Genomic DNA, 15,988 nt, shown 5'->3' on the forward strand with positions numbered 1-15,988 from the left:
ATGCCCAGTGAAGCTTTTTCAAAGACAAGGCATTTGCTTGCATTTTAAGTACTAGCTGTTGATGGGGGAACAAAAAAACAAAAAAAACCCCACACAACATTGTACGCCTCAGGCCACATCTATGAAAAAAATCTTTCCCTGAATCTGTCCTCAGATCCTTTTAAAAGTGCAAGTTGAGACGAGGTTTCCAAGCCGGCAGGAACGGGGAACAATGCCCTGTGGCTGTGGGTGTGGGAGTGGGTGCGGCTTGTCATCCGGCAGCTCTTGAACAGGTGTCAAAAAAAGGCCATTTTGAAATAAACGCTCCTGTTGCCTGAAAGAGAGCAGTTTCTGGGTCAGAAATGTCCCAAGTTCTCTTTGAAGGGAAAAGGGGGAGAAAACCAACTTTCGTGCTTCTTCGAGTCTGGAGAGCAGAGCCAGTGTTCTCCCGTTGACTGAGCACTTTCTCCCAGAGGTTGTTTCTGGAAGCACTGAGATCAAATTACTAAGCCATTTTCTGCCTCGCAATTACTTAGCTGGGTTTTTTAACTTGTAAAACTTTCTTCTTTCAAAGTCTAGTACTACAATTATTTTCCTCTTTCCCCCACTCCGACAAGGGTAGGAATCAAGGTGTCATTAGCCATTGCAGAAAGTAAGCCAAGGGTGTCTCTGCGTTAGATCACATGTTGTAACCAGGAAATATTTTTAGAAATTCAAAAAAAAAAATCTCTTGGGCAAATAGTGTCGATCTTGTGCTGTTTGGGGAAAGTGGCTCATCAGAGTAAATGCCTCTTTCTCTGATGCCTTAAGTGTGCTCCCTGCCTCAGATGAGCGGGTTATTAAGGTAATGTTACCCTTTATTGCTGAAAAGCAGTGTAAATAGACACCCAGACTACAGAGATTACCTGCTTTCAAACTGCAGAAATGAGACACTTTCTCTTACAGTTTCCTTTTCCACCAAATAGCATTCCCTGTTTACTTGGAATAGTCACCTTCTTCTTTCATAGACCACACCCATTGGCTCAGACAGAAAAAGCTAGCAAAGTAAGCGTAGCTATTATGTGGGCAAATCTTTGAGTGTCTTCCTCCTCTTGTGTGCTCTGCTGTGTGCTGACTGCCCTCTGTCCAATCAGTCACATGCACCTTTTCTCCTGAGCCCTCCTTGACAAAGGTTGGGGTGGGGTGGGTGGTTCCCAGTCGTAGGACAGAGGATGCCTCTTGACTGATGAGGGAGGCAGTGCATCATCCCAAGAAACTCTGAGTCAGAGAGGAGACACAGCCATCTGTGGTTGGAGAGTTCCTAGTTGATGGAGGAGGCACGGTTCTGACAATGAGGAAACTTACATATATACATCTATACACATACATGCACATACATATATACACACATGCATATATATATACATACGTGCATAAATACATGTGTACAATAAATATATTATTAATGTTTTTTTTCTTAGAATGCATATAGAAAAGTGGCATTGATGAATAACACTAAGAGTTGGAAACAAGGACTTAATTAGTATTAGTTGACCTAAACTCCAGAGTTAGTGCTGCGGGAAGAGGTCTTAAAGGGAGAGAGTGTGGCCTGGGTATAGCCTGAGTGCTTAACATTAGGCTAGGAAGAATGGCAGAAACTCCGCCTGCTCCTTTCCAACAGAGATTCCTTCATAACCAAAGCACAATAGCTTCACCCAGCCCACTGTAACAGGATAAACAAGTTTGATGTAACTTCCAAATCTATTTTCTATTGTAAGTTCCGTTTATTGAATAAAATAGCAATTCAACATGTTTGCAAATCATGGTGCTGTTAGATGCCAGTGCTGGCAGAGATTCATGTGTTTACTGTACGGCTCCCCCAGCTAGGCTCTGCGACTCAGCAGAGCATCATTGTGGAATTCCAAACAGCTGCAAGGAGTGAGTTGAAAGCAATTTTGGCTCATCTTCCAGGGGGCTGTGTGGCATGGTGGAGGCTGATTCCAGACAGCAGAAGATACTCACTTTTAGACTCAGGACTCAGAACAGCTTCTGGATACCTGCTTTTTGGACTGGCAAAAATCAAGAGCGAGGCTGTGACATAGTTTTGCACATTCACATTTAGGATTATTTAATGTGAGCCTGAATTCGTTTCATGTTAGAGAACCCCTTCTTTTCAACATTTTAGGCCTGGTTCCCAGCCTCTGGGAAAATACACAAAAGAAAAGATGTGGTTCACTTAGAGAGGAAAATGGGAACTCCAACACTACCTCCTCAAGCTTCTCCAAAGAATTCAAAATCTTCAGGGGATTTGTTGTTGAGCTCTGCTGAATGCAGAATTCACCTGCATGCGTTCAGCCAGAGAAAAGCTGATCTTGATTTCCTGACAAGAGAACATATTCAGGCTGGACATGCAGAATTTGGTGGTGGCCTACCAGGAAGTACACCTAATTTGTGAATGGTGCTGCCCAAGTTTGGCTACTCTCAGAGCGGGACTTCCGATGGATGGGTATAGCTCAGTGATAGAGCGTGTGCTTACTCGGGGGTTGGGTATCGCTCAATGGTAGAGTGCCTGCTTAGCATGCACAAGGTCCTAGGTTCAATCCCTAGTACCTCCATTAAAAAAAAATTAGGACTTTCTTTCAGCCCAGTGCTGGTGTTTTGCAGTGATTCCCAGCCCCACCCCACAACTGCCTCCCGCCCGTGGAAGCCCAGCCTAGAAGCTGTGTTTTGCTCCCATCAGAACAGGGATGGAAAGACCCTCTACAGCTACCTTTTACCAGTAGCTAGGGCGCTGTGAGCATGGCCTTGAAGCTGGCTGTAAAACAGAAAAAACAGAAGCACAGGAGTAGCCAGGCTGTCTGCTTGGTCCCTACTGCCCTGGTCTTTGGCATCGAGGTAGACCTAGCCTGTGTTCCAGCCGCCACGCTGGTTGCTGCCAGTTCAGTTTCCCAGGACTTGGGCCTCATCCCAGTCTCACGCCTCACATGGAGCTGGCTGGTTTCTGTTAGCGTTTCAGTCTACCCCTAACAGTGAGCATTACTACTGCCAAGAACTCATGAAACTGGATTCCCACTTGGCCCCTTCTGATCAGGCCCCGCTGGATCACCGTGCCTGCTGGAAGCAGACGGTGGCGATGCCACGTCTCTGGGATTGGCTTCCTGCGGCACAGGGAAGGCGGCGTCTGGTCCATATATTCTGATCTGCGTTCCCCTCCGTCTCCCCAGCTTGTGGTACCATGGGCTCTAATCTGGAATCCTGGGTAATACTAACCCGCTTTCAGAATATTTCCCTATAGCTGTAACCTATGTTACACAAAATTAAGAGCTCTTATCCAGTGAGGAGACTTTCAGAGAACTTTCTCTACCTTTCAGTCTTCTAAGGCAAGTTCCCAAGAACATTCTAGAAGATAACATGGGTTTATTTACTCAGAAGTTTAGCTCAAGTCAAAGATGATTTGACAGATTTATGGCAGGGCCTTTGTTACATGTGTGGACCTGAGGATCTGGCTAGCTTTGACCTGCCCTCAAAAGAATGTTCTGCCCTGAAGCAGGGCCATCTGGTCAGACATAGTTACACAAATGGGTAGGTTCTTGCAAATGGTCCATCAACTTACTGGAGAGAAAAATAACCAGCTGAGTCTTTAGTTGGGCCTCAACGTACTGCTATTTTCAAAGCTATTTTCATTGAGACCTTCTGCCCGGAGGAAAACACTTCTTAAATCTGTGTGTTATGAAATGTCAGGCTAGTGACATTCGAAACACTTAACTTTCAGACAGTTTTAAATTTATGAATAGTCTTTTAATCTTTTCAAACTGGCTTTTAAAAATCAATAATAATCTCTGTTAATCAAAATGCATACAGAAACACAATTTATGGGTTGGTCATTATTCTTTTCTGCTATGGAAAATTAGCCAGCAACTGTTCAACAGACCCACACAACCAGCAATAACTTTGAAATATAGTTAATAACAAACGTATTCATGATTTTTCACTATCTTGCTTGTTCCCAATGATAAGAATCAATATAAATGTCTCACATTAAGATTTGTGTCTGTTCATTTCTGGTGTGTGCGAAAGAAATAAAACAGTATTCCCAACAGTTACTATTTTAATTGCTTTGTTCTTTTCAGTGTATTTTAGAAATAAATCACTGACTCTGGTCTCATCCATTAATAAAAAGTTAGTGTGACTTCAGATCCTCTTTTGGCTGGATTGTGTAAACAAATACATGCAGAATCCATTGAAAATCTACTACATACAAGTCACCGAAAGCAGGGCTATTTTTCAAGACCTTTCTATTAAGGTGTGGAGACCTTTTTGTTAATTTATGAAAACTTTCCTACTATAGGGGAAGCAGGTGAAATAGTGACTGTCGGGGTTGAGCTGATGGTGAAAGGCCCAGAACCTGCCTGGAGCTACTCCCCCAATCTCCATGTCTCATGTCTCTCCCAAGGGTCACCTCAGAGCACTAGGCTACTGTCAGGAATGGTCAGAAAGCCACAGCCTCACAGGTAAGGTGTAACTGGTTCTTCTTGGCTACAAACAGGGGCGGGGGTGTCACCCTAACAGTAGTAACCCAAGTTTTACTCACACTTCTTGCCACATGTTCAATGAGGACCTTCTATCTATTTCAACAAAGTCCCACCCAGACCCAACAGAGATGTCTCATGTGTCCTTATGAATGGTGACCATGTTATTACAGTCAAAACAGACTCTTACAGGTGTGTCCCCCTTTTCCCTGGCCCCAGCTCTATCCAATGTCCTCTTTCCACAAAGCCTCTTGAGGGTGACTCCCCACTCCCCCCAGTTTTGGCCACCACAGTCCGGTGCAGCATAGGCAACCAATCCCAAGCTGCCTTTCATTTTCACGCCACCAGTAGTCCCTAAACTTCCTCCTGTCTCTTTCAGCCCCAGATAACAAAACTACAGATGGACAGCTTTTACCCACTCAGTAGTTTAGGTACATTCTCCGACATGTGTGGACCTCAGTTTGGGCTCAAGGTGGAATTCATCAGACTATTTTGCTTCGAGCCAAGTTTGATACCAACTATCCTGCTTTTTTTTTTTTTTTAATTTAATGACACCATTGACTTGTTCAAGCCACGGCTCTGAGCCCAGCCCTGGAGGTGCCATGAGCTCAAACAGAGAGATGTGTTCAGGATATGAGACAGTTTGAACAAACACATCAATCGCTTTGGCCCTTGGCATGAACGTGCTACCCAAAGGGCAGCTACTGTCTTGATTATATTTCCCTGGAAAACTACGAAGAAACACGAACAAACCAACCAACCACAAAAGCTATTTCCTGGCTCTTCCAGCAACTCTGACTAGTTTTGAGTGGTTGTTTTTTCTTAACATCCCTTCCTTTGGGGAACAGATTCAAGTTGTGTGTTTATTTCTGCAACACTAAGAAACACAAAGAGAAAGGATGATCCCATTTCCCATTCCAGAGATTTGCCAACAACCACACGAAAAGGAAAAATAAACTTGAGGGCGCTGCATTATGTAGTAGATTTGCCCTTTAACATTACTTATAATTCCATTTTGATTTTAAATTCACTTGAAGTTATGACCCTCCCCAACCCCCGAAAAAATCACCCTCCCCAAAAAAGACATAAGTGGTCACTATTTACCTACTACTTCTGTTATGTAGAAGTTCCCATTCTCAGGTTTCTCAAAATGGGGCATAAATATATTTTTCTCTGATGTCTACTTGATTCAATTCAAACCTTAGGGATTTTTTTTTTATAACAACTTGTACTCCAACAATGTCATGGTCTCCCTCATGTTTCTGAGAGTAGGCGTGATACAGATCAAACTGAGATACCATCACACACAGCAGGTTCTTAGAGACAGATACCCTGGCCCATAATCAGGCCTTCTTGCCTGGTCTGGCCTAAACCTAAACCTAAACCTGGGCTTCATGCCGCAATACCCAGATACACAGTCTTTTTTCAGTCAGTGCGGGTCTCCTACTTGGTCTCTTGCTCCTGAGGGCTGGAGGCTGGATTGTGTGAGCGGATAAGAAGCAGCAAGGCTGGGCTATCCATACCGCAGGTCTTTGAGCCTTTCCTGTGCCACCCAGTTGCAGGTTCCCGCCTGTTTTTCCTGGTGGGTGGCCCCCGGGATTTCCAGGGGACTGACCGTAGCCCCGGACGGTAACAGAAACCACTTAGCCCACGTTTCCCCAGAAGGAGAAGCTGCCCCCAGTGAGGGTGCGCGGGCCAGTCCCAGAGCTCAGTACCAGCTCTCCTTGGGATGAAAGGATGTTCTAAAGAGAGCAGCAAGACAGCGCTGGAGCTGAAGGCAGCGAGCCCCAGTGGGCTGGAAAATGCGTCTGTTTCCAAGGATGGGAGAGGATTTGGAAGGACTCTGAACGTTCTCTTCGGTTCTGTGGCTTTTGGTTTTAAGTGAACACATCTGCCTTGGGAGCAGACCTCAGAGAGCTGGGGAAGAAATGCCGCTGCTCCTGGTCCCCAGTGAGAAAATCAGGGACAGAATAGGGAGTGACACTGAGCACTTGGCCACACATCTGTCAGTGTCTCTGCGGAGTGTGAGGCTTGACTAGGGCTCCTGCCCGACCGCATCCCTGCCTCCTCAAGCCCTCAGGGTCACCCCCACTGACTGTTGTCTCTCTCTAAGTATTTTCATGCTCATGCTAGACCTGAAACATTTTCTCAAAGGATCAAAGTTCATCCCTTTCTTTATTCTGCTCACCAGACTGGTTAGGCTGTTCTGCTCTTCTTCCAGCCACCTAACTGCCAAGACTAACTTCTCTCCCCAGATTTTTAAAAATTGAAGTATAGTCAGTTTACAATGTTCTGTCAATTTCTGGTGTACAGCGTAACGTTTCAGTTGTATGTATACATACATATATTCGTTTTCATATTCTTTTTCATTATAGGCTATCGCAAGGTACCGAGTATAGTTCCCTGTGCTATATAGTAGAAACTTGTTTATCTATTTTATATCTAGTAGTTAGTATCTGCAAATCTTGAACTCCCAATTTATCCCTTCCCTCCCCTTTCCCTGCTGGTAATCGTAAGTTTGTTTCCTGTAAGACTGACTTTAAAATTTTTGGCCCGTGTGTGGCTCTGTGGATCTGTAGAAAAGTTCTGAGACAACTGCACATCTATCTCTGGTCCATCTTAGTCAGCTCGGGCTGCTCTAACAAAGTACTGCAACAGAGGCTTGTGTCTCACACTTCTGGAGTTAACCTCCAGAAATCAGGGTGCCAGTGTGGTCGGGTTTTTGTGAGGGCTCCTCCTCTGGTGTGCAGATGGCTGCCTTCTTGCTGTGTCCTTGCATGACACAGTGTGCACTCTGGTCTCTTCCTCTCCTTGTAAGGATGCTAATCCAGTCATTGGGGCTCTACCCTCATGACCTCATCTAAACCTAGTTACCTCCCAAAGGCTCCAGTTCCTGGTGCCATCACATTGGGGGCTAGGCGTTCAACACATGAATACAGGGAGCACAAACTTTCAGTCCATAACACTGGTCCATAAGCCAACATCCACCACAGCTGGAGAGGGACATTCAGACAGCATATCACCAGAGAGAATACTATTCTATGAAAAGCCAGTCATGACCACATTTAGTGTCTAGGGTGGGGAAACCTACTGTCTCTTTCCCCATTGGCTCTCCTTTTGGGTCCTATTGGAGACCTTTCCCAGGAAACAAGGACCTTCTTGGTGACTTCTCTGGGCTGGTTTCAGTCAGTGGTTCCTTAGAGCCCAACATTCTCAGATTCTTCCAAGGGCACCATCCTGCAGCAATCTTTCTGCTACCCACAGTGATGGCTTCTCATAACTGTGATGTGTTGTTGTTGTGCTAAAAGAACCCCTTTCCAAGGTGAGGAAGGGAGGGAACGAAGGCAGTGAAGGGAACTGAGAGATGCAGGCGTCCTCGTTGCCTACAGCTGCTGTAACAAATGACCCCAAACTTGATGGCTTAAAACATTAGACGTTTATTCCCTCACAGGTCTGGTGGTCAGAAGTCCAAGGTCAAGGTGTTGGCAGAGTTGGTCCTTTCTGGAAACTGAGGGAAAATCTGCTCATGCCTCTCTTGTAGGCCCGTGGCTGCTGGCCATTCTTGACCTTCCTTGGCTTGCTTATGCACCCAGCCAGTCTCTGCCTCCGTCTTCACAGAACCATCTTCACTGAGTGTCTTCTCTCCTAAAATGACTCGCCATTGGATTCAGGGTGCATCCTAATTAAGGATAGTCTCGTCTCAAGATACTTAATTACATCTGCAAAGACCCTTTTTCCAAATAGGTCACATTCACAGGATCTAGTTGGATGTATCTTTTGGAGAGGTAATTTCACCCATACAGCATGTAAAGGTAAATCAAGTAAATCAAATAGGAAAGGCAGCCGACATCTCTGTAACAACTGCAGAACAGATGACGTAGACTGGAGTTGTGAACTGGGAGGAAGGATACTGGGTGATGGTCTTAGTTCTGTCAATAATAATGATTCTGTGATCCTGGGCAAGATCCTCCCTTTTGTGGGCTCGATTTCTGCATCACTAAAATAAGAAAATGGATTAAATGAGCTCTTCTAGCTCTGCTGTTTATGGTTCCATCTGAACAGTCCTTCCTCTGACTAGCTCTCATATGTGTTCATGTGTGTGCAAGCACACCCCTCCCTACTGCAGATCAAGCCAAACACTTCTCAAACCCAGCCGAGTCTCGAATTTACACTTTCTCATGTGGAGAGTCTGGAATCTCACTTCCATTGTGTCATGTTTGACTTGGCTGGAGGAATAAATTTGGTAGAGCTGAAAAATGCCGCACCTTTATGTCCTGAGTTTTTCCACGATCTTCTTGGTGTCCTGGATTTTGGAACACTTTCTTTCCTCTTTTCCATTTGAGTATTCAGTCTCTGGTCTTTGGCGTGTCCACGTGTCCTTTGTGCCCCAGGAGTGGTCCATGTCTCAGATAGTGTGTCATGGCTCTGGCAGATCACTCAAAATAGAGGGTGGTGGATAGAGAAGAGAGGCTTGGAAATTCCACAGCTTCATTTTTTCATGGAACTCCTGATGGTATAATGACCAAGGACTGGAATTTATATCACAACCCTACTCCAGAAAACATGTGTGCATCTAATGGTGGCAGATTAACTGTGTCTTATTATCCCATAATTCTATATGTGGGGGCTGGAAACGGAAGGGTATAGTCATGGAACATAGAATGAAAGAGCTGGAGAAATTGTACGCAATCATTTCTATATATGAATTTTTCTGAAAATGTAAGTTCCGTGAGAGAACAGAGGTCTTGTAGCCTTGTTCACACCGGTATCCTCAACACCCAGCTCAAGGTGTGGCATGCCGTAGGCACTCCGAATTTCTGATAATGACTGGAAATGAATGTATGAATCAGATTCTTAGAGAAGTGCAGATCTCATGCAGTTTCCTCCTTTCTGGTTCATTTTCATAGGCAAAAAAGGCTAACACTTTCTCTGCTAAATAACTGATGATCTCAAAATGATTCAAGGTATTAAGGGAATTCTGCTCCTTATTAGCTCTTGAGGTCCTTCCATTAATAGATGTTAGGAAAAATAACCCTCTACTTACCTGTTTTATAAATTTAGGTATTTTTTGATGTTGATTTTTCTTAAACGTCTATTTTTGCCACTGGGCACTCCCCTAAAGACACACACATACACACACATGCACGCACGCACACACTCACAGGAATGGCTGGGGAGGATCTGGTCCCTGCCATGAGCTTGTTGCCTGCAGAAACAAACAGGTGGTCTGTGCGGCCACCTAGTGGAGCCGCCTCATCCTTGCAGTTCCTAAGAGCTTCTGAAGGAGCTGAGGAATCCTCCGAAGATTCCCCACTTCCTCCAGACGCCTGAGACCCGCCCTGGGATGTGAGGCTGAGGAGAAAGGAGGTGATCTTGAAGGTGTGCCCGGCTCAGGTCACTGCCCTACTTCCGCAGGGATAGGTGGCCAAAGGCTGCCGCGTGCGAGGCTGGGTGGCCCTGACCCCGCTGCAGGGAGTAACCCCAGGGCCTCCTCCTCAGAGATGCCTTGGAAACGGAGGGTGGAGATGGGGAGAGTGGCGTGGGTGTCCGGGTGAGACAGAAAGTCCTTGTTTCCTGGGAAAGGTCAGGCTTGGAGAGACTTTTTAGCAAAGATCACTCGCCTCGATTTTGAACTCTCATTCGAGTTCTTTTAGAGAATTGTCCCTTGGGACTGAGAAACTGGAATGATTGTGGAGGACCCAGAAAAAGAACAGCCAAGGGCGTGATCAGAAAACAGAGCCTGAAAAATTCAGCAGCCACTGGGAAATGGCGTTTAAGTGAGGAGGAGTTGGGGCCATGGCATCCAATGAGGCTCCTAGCAGGAGACATTCTAGAACCGTCCTAAAGGGTCCTCAACCTACCTTGCGTCCCAGGCCCCAGGGAGGAGGTGGTATTGGAGATGAAAGTACAGGATCAGTGCTGATGAGACACACTCCACAACCAACACCTTCCCCCAATTTCATACACATCCTGCAGGTGCCACAGGCATGGGGCGATTGTGTGACGTCACCTTTCCTTTGCTAATTTTATCAGGTTTTGCCTGAATAAAAATATATCCATTGTGGACCCCAGTGGAAATTACCTCTAGCTCTGGCTCCTACCTTTACCCAGATAGCTCTGTGTAAGCCCTTCTCATGTGCCTGCGAATTCCCCTATAAATCTTAGGTTTCTCCATTTAGGATAAACAGAGCTTGTCCTCAGGCCTGCTAGCCGCACTCCTCCGTGCCCACTCCCCATGCCAGGGTCTCCAAGGGCAGTGTATTCTGACCACCTGTCCTTCTGTTACCAAGCCCAAGCTCGTACTGCTCGCTGAACAACAGGTCAATAAATCGAGAGATGAGTAGTTGGGGCAAGGAATAGTAACTTTATTCAGAAAGCCAGCAGATTGAGAAGATGATGGACTGGTGTCCCAGAGAACTGTCTTGCCTGAGTTAGAATTCAGGCTTCTTTTATACTAAAAGGGGAGGAAGCAAAGTCAAACATTTCCTGGTCCTGGTCAGCTGGGAAGGGATGTGTTAATTTCTTCCTTCTTGCCGTCATTCACAGGTGGGCCTGGTCCGGATGTTTCCTGTGAGCCAAGAAGAGGTAGTTTAGCTTAACACTCACTACCTGGGAAGCAGGGTTCCCAGAGATGGGCCATTATGTTTAAGTTAAGCTGATAGGCAACATCCCTTGACTGATTAACTGGTAGCAAAATCAGCAGAATACAAAGGTTAAAGTAAAAGAAGCAGATCCAATATGGAGTCGGATTTGTTCTTCCCTATTACATTTTCCTCGTTCCCATCTGGTTTCTGTCCTAACCATTCCATGGAAATCCCCCTTTCAAGGACTGCTCATAACCTTCTTGTTGTCAAATCCAAAGGCCTCATTACTAATAACATGTCAGGTTTGATATTTTATGCAGTCACAGCCCCTGGGTGTTCCAGGATATAACTTTATTTTCTTAGGGCTGACCTCAGACCAGCCACCCAACCTCCAATGTCTACTTGGCAGCAGAAAACATAGCCTACCCTAATTCAATATAAACTCAGCCAATTCTGTTTTATCTTATCTATCCATTTACAGGCACTAACTTGCAGGATTATGATTCAAAAATTAGCTTTGTTTTCTGGTACTTTGGGCAGTTCTGTTGTCTACATAATTGTATTATATATCACTTTGTCCTTTATATTATGCTAAGAATAACATAACATAATAAAAGTATGTGTTTTTTTATTGAGGTGTAATTGACACGTAACATTATGTTAGTTTCAGATGTACAACAAAATGATTCAGTATTTGAATATATTGTGAAATGATCACTACAATGAGTCTAGTTAACATCACCATACAATGTTTTTTCTTGTGATGGGAACTTTTAATATTTACTCTCTTAGCAACTTTCAAATATGCAATATAGTATTATTAACTATAATTATCATGCTGTACATTATATCCCCATGACTTACTTATTTTATAACTGGAAGTTTGTACCTTTTGACTCCGTTTACCAAATCTACCCACTCCCTCACCCCTGCACACACCTCTGGCAAGCACAGTGCTATTCTGTGTATCTATGAGCTTGGTTTTTGGCTTTGTTTTGTTTTTTAGATTCCACATATAAGTGAGATCTTACAGTATTTGTCTTTCTCTATCTGACTTATTTAGCGTAATGGCTTCAAGGTCCATCTATGTTGTGGCAAATGGCAAGATTTTATTTTTTGAAATTGGAGTATTGTTGAATTACAATGGTAGTTTCAGGTGTACAACATAGTGATTCAATTCTTTTTATAGATTAGACTCCATTTAAAGTTATTATAAAATATTGGTTATATTCCCTTTGCTGTGCATTGTATCCTTGTATCTTACTTCTTTTATATCTAATTGTTTATACTTCTTAATTCCCTTCCCCTATCTTGCCTCTCCCCCTACTCTCTCCCCACTGGTAACCACTCGTTCATTCTCTATATCTGTGAGTCTGTTTCTGTTTCATTTTATTCATTTATTTGTTTTATTTTTTAGATTCCACATATAAGTGAAAACATACAGTATTTGTCTTTCTCTGTCTGACTTACTTCACTAAGCATAATACCATCCAGGTCCATCCATATGGTTGCAAATGGAAAAATTTCTTTTTTATGGTTGAGTAATATTCCATTATATATATAATTTATATATGTATATGTATATATACATATATAATCACATCTTCTTTATCCAGTCATCTATTGATGGACACTAAGATTGCTTCCATATCTTGGCTATTGTAAATAATGTTGCTATGAACTTTGGGGTGCATCTATCTTTTTGAATTAGTGTTTTTGTTTTCTTCTGATATATATCCAGGAGTGGAATTGCTGGATCATATGGTAGTTCTATTTTTAGTTTTTTGAGGAAATGCAATATTGTTTTCCATAGTGGCTGCACCAATTTACGTTCCCACCAACAGTGTACTAGGATTCCCTTTTCTTCACATCCTCACCAACATTTATTATTTGTTGTTGTGTTTTCGATAATAGCCATTCTGACAAGTGTAAGGTGATATCTCATTGTGGTTTTGATTTGCATTTCCCTGATGATTAGTGATGTTGAGCAACTTTTCATGTGTCTGTTGGCCATCTGTATATCTTCTTCAGAAAAATGTCTATTCAAGTCTTCTGCCCAGTTTGTAATTTGTTTGTTTGATTGATATTGACTTGTATGAGCTCTTTATATATTTTGGATATTAACCTCTTATCAGACATATCATTTGCAAATATCTTCTCTCATTCAATAGGCTGTCTTTTTGTTTTGTTGATGGCTTCCTTACCTGTGCAAAAGCTTTTAAGTTTAATTAAGTCCCCTTTGTTTATTTCTACTTTTGTTTCCCTTGCCTGAGGAGACAGATCCAAGAAAAATATTGCTAAGTCTCATGTCAAGGAGTGTCCTGCCTGTTTTCTTCTAGGAGTTTTATGGTTTCTGTTCTTACAATTAGGTCTGTGATCCATTTTGAGTACATTTTTGTATATGGTGTGAGAAAATGTTCTGATTTCATTCCTTTACATGTAGCTGTCCAGTTTTCCAAGCACCATTTATTGAAGACTGTCTTTTCCCCATTGTATATTTTTGCCTCTTTGTCATAGATTAATTGACCATATGTGCATGGATTTATTTCTGGGCTCTCTATTCTGTTCTTTTGATTTGTGTGTCTGTTTTTGTGCCAGTACCATTTTGTTTTGATTATTGTAGCTTTGTAGTATAGTCTGAAGTCAGGGCGCATGATAACTCAAGCTTTGCTCTTTTTTCTCAAGATTGCTGTGGTTCTTCAGGTGTCTCTTTCTGTTCCAAATAAACTTTAGGATTATTTGTTCTAGTTCTGTGAAAAATATCATGAGTATTTTGATAGAGATTGCATTAAATCTGTAGATTGCTTTGGGTAGTATGGACATTTTAACAATAGTAATTCTTCCAATTCATGAACACAGGATATCTTTCCATTTATTTGTATCCCCTTTAATTTCCTTTATCAATGTCTTAATAGTTTTCAGTGTGTTTTTTCACCTCCTTGGTTAAGCTTATTCACAGGTATTTTATTCTTTTTGATGCAGTTTTAAATGAGATTGTTTTCTTTCTCTCTCTTTCTGATGATTCATTATTAGTGTACAGAAAATCAACAGATTTGTATAATTAATCTTGTGCAAATTTACTGAATTCATTAATTAGTTCTAATAGTTTTTGGTGGAGATTTTAGGGATTTCTATATATAGTATCATGTCATCTGCAAATAGTGATAGTTTTACCTCTTCTCTTCCAATTTGGATGCCTTCTATTTCTTTTTCTTATTGGATTGTTGTGACTAGGCCTTCCAGTACTATGTTAAATAGAAATGGCAAGAGTGGGCATCCTTGTCTTGATCCTGATTTTAGAGGAAAATCTTTCAGTTTTTCACCATTGAGTATGGTATTAGCTGTGGGTTTGTCATAAACGGCCTTTATTGAGATAGGTTCCCTCTTAATCAACTTTGTTGAGAGTTTTTTTTTTTAAATCATGAATGGGTGTTGAATTTTGTCAAGTACTTTTTCTGCATCTCTTGAAATGATTAAATTATTTTTATTCTTCATTTTGATAATGTAGTATATCACACTGATTGATTTGCAGATACTGAACTATTTTTTTGCACCCTGGAATAAATCCACTTGATTATGATTTATGATCATTTTTATATATTGTTGAATTCAGCTTGTTAATATTGTGTTGAGGATTCTTGCATAGATTTCATTCTTTTTCATGGCTTAATCATATACCTATAATCTCTATCTATCTATATCACGTTTTGATCCATTCATCCATTGATAGACACTTAAGTTGTTTCCATATCTTGGCTATTATAAATAATGCTACAATGAACATGGTGGTTCATATATCTTTTTGAGTTAGAATTTTCATTTTCTAAGGATAAATACCTTGATGTAGAATTGCTGGATCATACAGTAGTTCTATTTTTAATTTTTTGAGGTACTTACATACTGCTTTCTAATTCTATTTTAAAACAGGATTAAAACATGGTCTCTTTTGGGTAGCTCTTTAGGAGTTTCTTTCTCTTTATTCTTTCTACTTCTTTCAGTCTTTGCATCTGCAGAGGACATCTGCCTGGGGCGTGGAACTTATGCATACCCTGATTCGGGAAGGAAAGCAATGTCTGGCCCAACATGATGCTCTGTCCACTGATGGAAGCTCTTCCCACATGGCCCTATTGTCCTGAGCCAGCATCAGTTCCTGAAGTCCAAGTTTCCACCATTACCTCCCCTTGTCTATGTAGTCATAGTCTAGACTCCTGTTCCTTCAAGTCTATGTGTCTGGCTCAAGACCTCTTATGCCTCCCTCTCAGTGGCCTCAGAAAGTTTTCCGATCTTTTCCCACCTTGCCAAGGTGCTTAGGGCTCTGGGCAGCCCCTCTAGGCTTGACTTTTGTGTTCTTCCAGCACCATTCTGGGTGCAGCTTTTCTCCCAGGAGCTTTTCTTCCTGGGACATCCTGAGAGAAGAGACACACGCGCCCTCCGCTATGGCATTCTGGTATGTGCAAATTTCACTGACTGTGACTGCAGGAGGAAACACATTTTACGTCGTGACTGAGTACATGCACCATGAAACAATATTTACCATTACTCCTTGCAACGTACTCTGGTATTTTCTGTTCCATTCCATTTCACTTCCTTTAGTGCTAGTTTTAACCCAAAAAATCAATTTTACTATCCAAGAATAGGTCTCAACCCACAGTTTGAAAAACACTGCCCTAATAATGGGTTTCTACTATGCACTTTTCCTGGGATTTCATACTTGGGGTGGGCACTGAGCCCCATACCAAAAATCAGGAAACAGTTCCACATTTGTTTGGTTCTTTCTCAGAATGCACAGCTTTTGGACTAAAAGAAAGTCTTGCCTTTCAAGATGTTGTCTCTACTGTGAGTTTAAAATACATTCATTCAGACATTCAACAGACTTTATTTTCAGCTTTCTCTACTCTCTGACTGAGAACAATGTGC

Source organism: Vicugna pacos, chromosome 23 (genome assembly GCF_048564905.1).
Source record: "Vicugna pacos chromosome 23, VicPac4, whole genome shotgun sequence".
In the NCBI taxonomy this organism is placed as follows: domain Eukaryota; kingdom Metazoa; phylum Chordata; class Mammalia; order Artiodactyla; family Camelidae; genus Vicugna; species Vicugna pacos.